Here is a 6,503-nt window from a genome sequence, read left to right as displayed (position 1 = left end):
AGGCCTGTTCCTTTGCCAGTAACATCAAGTAGGTCTGGTCCAGTAATATCAAGTAGGTCTGTTGTGTAACCAGTAATATCAAGTAGGCTGTTCAGTAACCAGTGATATTAAGTAGGTCTGTTCTGTAACCAGTAATATTCAAGTAGGATGTTCTGTAACCAGTAACGTCAAGTAGGTCTGTTCTGTAACCAGTAATATCAAGTGTCTGTTCTGTAACCAGCAATATCAAGTAGGTCTGTTCTGTAACCAGTAATATCAAGTAGGCTGTCCTGTAACTAGTAATACCAAGTAGGTCTGTCCAGTAATATCAAGTATGTCTGGTCTGTAACCAGTAATATCAAGTAGGTCTGTCCAGCAACAAGTAATATCAAGTAGGTCTGTCTAGTAAGTCGTCAGTGTCTGTGACTGTATACCCAAGCCTGCCAGAATTTTCCCACAACATCCTTGATTGGGTTTTTTACAGAATTAATTACCGGGATATATTTTATGGGCACAGATAACACGGCCCATTTAACACGATGGGACGTTTGTGAAATCATATAAGCAACACTTTTATTTTATGTTAAATGGTTCGTATGGGAATTATTGCATGGTATGAGTCGAGAACGGCATTGAGAGAGAAAAATATGTAACTTGAGATCTTACAAGCATTCCGATATCATATTTAAAGTTTATGTATATATTCATATATATATATATATATATATATATATATATATATATATATATATATATACATACATACATACATATACATTTATATATATGTATATATATATATATGAATACATATACATATATATATGTATATATTGATATATATAAAATACACGTGTGTGACCACAATGTGTATTTGTGTATAAGTAAGTAAAGTACCTTTCAATCACTCAGTATCTTAGAGTGGTCATGCGGTTTTTGTCATGACTCTTGATATTTTACCCCTGAATTAAGAGAGAGTGAGGCATTGGGCCCAAGAAATTGTGATAAATATTGTAGAAACCTGATCACGTTGATATTATCCTTAACTCAGTGCGAGTTACAAAAAGCGCTCAAGGGTAAATAAATACAGAGTCCAAGTGCACTGTATTTCACATGACCTTAATACACTATATAATATACTATACTTTTCGATAGGGCAAATAACAGATACTGGTAGTGAGGTTTGGCAAGTTATTGGTGATATTGGTGGTAATGGGATCTTTTTTTTTTTGTTATTTCAGTAAGTATTCGTTCGTGTCTCTGAGCAACGATCCCCATGACGCCCTTAAATTTTGCATAATTGTCGTTTGCATATTGCGTCTAATGGAACCTTCGCCGTTGGTCATCGATTGGAGTAAAATCATTTATTTTCCCTTCTGAACCGAATGCTTATCAGCTGCTCATGGGTTGAGGAAAGGCAATGTGAGGAGGAGGTTTCCCTCGATTGTAGCTCACAAGTCTCTCTCTCTCTCTCTCTCAAATTGTTCAGAGGCTGAGAGGTATTGTAGGGAGGTTTCGCTTGTTCGTAGCTCTGTCTGTCTGTCTGTCTCTCTCACCCAACCAACCCTTTTGTATTTTCCGTAGAAAAACCTGTCATTGCCTCCAACCACTCGCTATCACTTTCCCCTTCTTTCCGTATCTCTCTCCCTCTCTCTATTTTTTTTATTGCTAAATAGGCCTAACGACCCTGACAATCTGACCGAACGAATGAACGTGGTTCTTATTGGCACCTGGCCTACTGACTCTCATTTTCTTGTTCCAAAAGAGAATCCTGGAAGCAATGACGCTTTTGCCGCCTTTAGTACTTTTGTGATCGTGTTAAAGGAATTGGGTTTTGGGAGGGTTTTTGTTATAAGGACAAGTATTTGTAAACCTATTTTAGTTTCTTGAGATATATCTGTCTATCTATATTTTTTTATATTATATATATATACTATATATATACATAATATATATATATATATAAAATATATATATATATATATATATATATATATATATATATATATATATATATATATATATATATATATATATATATATATATGTATATATACATATATTCGTACATGTATTGACAGATTGGATAGAATCCTACTGCAGAATGCATATAATGAAATGAAGCAAGTTTCTGAAAACAGAGTAGAAGAGAACGTGAGTAAATAGTAAGTTATTCCTAAAGTATGAGAGAGAGAGAGAGAGAGAGAGAGAGAGAGAGAGAGAGACTCGGCGATATGAGGACGAAATACATCTCATTAAATGGCTCGGCTCACGCGCTAGATTAATATAGTTGTTGGGAGTCGCGCTGGAAAAAGATTTGTGGTGATTAAAAGGCAATTGGGATAACAAAGGGCACGATAAGTATCGAGGGAGTTTTTTGCCCGACGGAGACCGAGATCGGTAGATTTATCGTTTTTAGATAGCATTGAGAAGGTATGAAAAGGTCGCAGGAAATCTATAGCTTTCAAACCGGAGGATAAAATGAGAGTATTGGTTTCTGTTCAGAGTATTCACTCAAATCGTATCTAGAACACTATCTGCTAAAACGACCAGAAAATACCGGAGCGCCGCTTCAAAATACTTTGGCTCATGACAAAGTTTCAAAAGGTAACGTATAAGTTCTTTTTCATCTGCTCCTTCCGTTCATATTTGGGATAACAATCGAATAACGATAAGATTCACTACCATCCGCACTTAGTGTTTTTTTTTTCGGGCGAGCAGATAACGTCCAAGGTCGGTGACACGAAGTTGTTTTATTGATATCAACGTGCGCGTCTTAAGCGTTGGGTCTGTATTTCATGTGTGAACTACTGTTTTGGGTATGTCTTGGGTACAGTCTGTTCATTCGGGTAAGTGATGTTGGGAAAGATGCTTGCTAACTCATCGTGGCGTCCTCCGTGTTTCGAAATTAGGAACTACGATCTGGACTCTGATTATGGGTCGTCGTGAGATAGTGCTGCTGAAAGCTTCTTTTTTTTGAGGGGGCGGGGTTGCTTTTCTGACACAAGTTTGAGCGAAACTTATTTTGTGTCGGTTGTGTTATCTTTATGGAATGATGCATTTTTTATTGTGTTAAGCTGAACACCTCTAAAAAATCTGATAATTATATTAAAATCAGGTTGGAAGGAAAAATATATGTTACATAAATGATATTTATTACATTAAATAAGCCTTTAAAACAACGTGGTTACAGTTAAACAGTTCATGCAGATCGTAGGGCGTTTCCTTCGTTCAGCTTCGCTCGCTGTCTGTAAAGAAAATTTCATGAAGATTAGTGTCGAAAATTTAAGATAATTTTTGTAGAAGAATAAACCTATAGGAATAATAACCCAAAATAAAATTACCTTGCAATTGAACAACTGAGGTTTACATTAGTAACAGGAAGGAAATAAAGGGCCGATACATCAAAACCAAACCAAATCCTGAAATGAACGGTAAACCTAATATAAATTTGCGGGTCATAATATGGGAAACTATCTTTCATGAATATGGTCACTCGAAACAACATTAATGTATATGATTCTCTCACCCAATTATTACAACGTGAATTTATGAATAAGCTAGTTATTAGTCCGAGAGCTATTTCACCTGAAAGGACAAGAGAATACAACATATAAACATAACTGACCACAAAACTTTACTTTACTAATCTTAAGCTTGGAAATGACAGACAGGAAAACTTCAGTAGGCAACACAAGCACCAAGAGTTCGCAACGATAACCTTTACGAATAAGCCCTATTTATTCTTGGTACTCACCATTGTTGAACTTTGCACAAAGCCGTCGCAGATGGACTTTGGCAGATGGTCACAGGAGGGTGACGGAGACCAGGGATCCCAAGATAATGTCTTTAGCCTAACAGAGGCATGGCGGAAGAATATGAAAAGTATGGACCTTCTCAGGTGAATGAGGTCTCTGCTCTAACTGGCAGCCGGAGTGCCAGCCGGAGTGCCGGCCCGGGCTGTTCCTCTCCTCGTCGGCGGATTTGCTCAAGTAAAAGTATATGGAAGGAGGAGGAATTAGCAAACTATCCATCTTAATAGTTTGGACGGCAGGAAAGACAGTTTGATGGTACCAAGAGTAGGGCAATCAAAATACCAAAGTGATAATAGTTACTAGTTTTTCCTGTCGCCATGTAAAATGAAATATTTTGTACAGTTATTAAGTTAGTTGTTTGGGATATTTAGTCGTTATAATAAAGAAATTCCACATCGTTTGCTTTGGCTTGTTGTACTTGACCTGCGTAAGCATGCAGATATAGGGTTTATAAAAAAAAGCGCCAAATTTTGATTCTCTGATTTACCGGAAGCTTGCTGTGATGTCATTTTTCTGTAAATGACACTCATAACTTTCGTCTTTTAAAAATAACTAGTAAGACATGTGGTTCATGTAATGGTTTTCTACTTATATTACTAGTGATAGTGCTCTCGCACCTAACGTTCTCTTTTTTATTCGTTACAAGTTTTTTAATATTTTACTTTCCTATTTTATAGAAGTTATAGTTTGGACTTTGCTCACGCGTCCTTTTTTTCTGCATAGAGTAATTTAGATATTGCTCTCACTTATCTACAAAAAATACCTAATACATTAGCACATCAAGACATCGCTCTCCCGTCCTACCTATAACACTTAAGATATTGCGCTCAACCTCTGTTTTCTCTGCAAATGAATGATTTACGTATCGTTCTGCAGTTAATGTCCCGTACATTACTCTTACGTCTTACTTTGTCAGCAAATCAAAAAGTAAACTTGACTTTTTTGTATTAATAGTTCCCATGTTACTCCCTTTATGGCACACATTACAAAAAGGCTTCAGGTGACGATTCTGTGAAGAGGTTGTGTCAACTCTCAGTACTCGTGAACTGCTACTTACACTCTGGTCTCATTTAGCTTGGACTCTTTACACCCAACGGAGAGCTTTGGTTCGAAGAGGTTTTGCGTCAGCTGGAGGTGAATAAAAGTCTATCTGAAAGGCAACCCCTTTGAGCTATAACTTACATACATAGATTGTTGACTATTCTTCATTGTTCACATTTTGGCTTAGACGTATACAGTGCATCCTCATAGACGCCCCTGCGCTTCCCAAAGGGAGAGGTCATTCTTTTAGCTGACTGACTGTAAGTGGAATAATGGGGAACTGATCATGGCTCATTCCTGTTGTAGCTTTTAATCTTGGGGTGGAATTTCCTCCGTCCGAGTTTTCACAGTGTATCTGCAACTTCACGCAACTCATTTAAAATTCAAGGCGTCATTCTTAACAGCAAATTGAGATACTCTTGTGAGGAATATATCTTTGGTTTACTTCTTCCTCCGTTGTGAAAAAGAAAAAAATTGATGTGCTGAGACAGTCTTTAAAGATTTCTGGGAGACACCTGTGTCCTGTGGAAATATTTTCATTCTTTAAATCGGCCTTTTTGCTGAACTTTGCTCCCTGGCTTAAAGTTCATGAGCTGACTCGTTTCTTAAGCTACTGATACGAACTTGTGTCCCATTTAATTTCTGACACCAGGTCTTGTTGTTACTATATATTCTTTATAATGCTGATCGTGTATTACGTTCATACCATCTCGCACGTAGCACCAGACAGTTGTGCGGTTAATTCTGGCCGTTTTGTGTTTTCCTTCATGAGGTTTTCTGCTCCAGCTGTGGCCAAGTTACAGGTTAATCCTCCTTGTCATGCAGCTACATTGTTGGGCTTCGAGACTTCAGAGGTGCTAATGAGAGTGTGTGTGAATTCTTGAGATGGTTAGCGTGACCGTGGTGATTTTTTTGTTTATTATTACTCTTTTGTAGTTTAATAATTCAGTCACTGGTTCTGTACAGTATTTCAGTGTCTGCACTGGGACATTTTTCATGCTGGACCCACTGAGCTTGTAGCACTCTGCTTTCCCAACTAGGATTTCAGCTTTGCTAATAATAATAATAATAATAATAATAATAATAATAATAATAATAATAATAATAATTTTTGAGAAACTTTCGGCTTCACAGAAAAGAACAGTTTTAATGACATTTTTGTCTTTTCAGTGACGCTGCTGAATTATGGCCGTCCTTGGCCATTCAGGAGATTTACCCGTAACAAAACTGTCTTACTTCATCTCATGTCGGCATTGACCGTTTAGAAGTAACATGAATATATATATATATATATATATATATATATATATATATATATATATATATATATATATATATACTGTACATATATACAGACACACACATATATATATATCTGTGTGTGAGTCTGTGTATGTGAATACGCTTAAAAAATGTTTTCTTATGAAATATCCCTGACCTTAATAGGACAATGAACAACGCAGGCCCATTTACTGTTTCTTTATACTTATTGTCTTGGAGGAAAATGTTAATTGCTTTCTGCAGTATGATTACTGGATGAAAAAATCGGCAGTTTAGGTAGCGCTGAAAATTTGGTAAACTGCAATGTAGCAAATAGTTCTATTTATTTGTTTATTTCTAATAATAATAATAATAATAATAATAATAATAATAATAATAATAATAATA

At 36.3% G+C, this 6,503-nt stretch overlaps 1 long non-coding RNA gene across 1 annotated transcript; it reads right to left on the bottom strand.

Moving 5' to 3' along the window:
* Positions 1–2,188: 2,188 nt before the first annotated feature.
* LOC136827711 (uncharacterized) lies at positions 2,189–4,120 on the bottom strand. Its single transcript, XR_010849844.1, has 3 exons — positions 3,737–4,120; positions 3,324–3,401; positions 2,189–3,227 (listed from the first exon to the last, which is right to left on the bottom strand). It is a non-coding gene; the product is annotated as an uncharacterized lncRNA (long non-coding RNA).
* Between the last annotated feature and the right edge of the window lie 2,383 nt (positions 4,121–6,503).

Source organism: Macrobrachium rosenbergii, chromosome 42 (assembly GCF_040412425.1).
Source record: "Macrobrachium rosenbergii isolate ZJJX-2024 chromosome 42, ASM4041242v1, whole genome shotgun sequence".
Classification (NCBI taxonomy): Eukaryota; Metazoa; Arthropoda; class Malacostraca; order Decapoda; family Palaemonidae; genus Macrobrachium; species Macrobrachium rosenbergii.
Note: the sequence above shows the minus strand (reverse complement) of the source record. Positions and strands in the feature narration are given on the sequence as shown.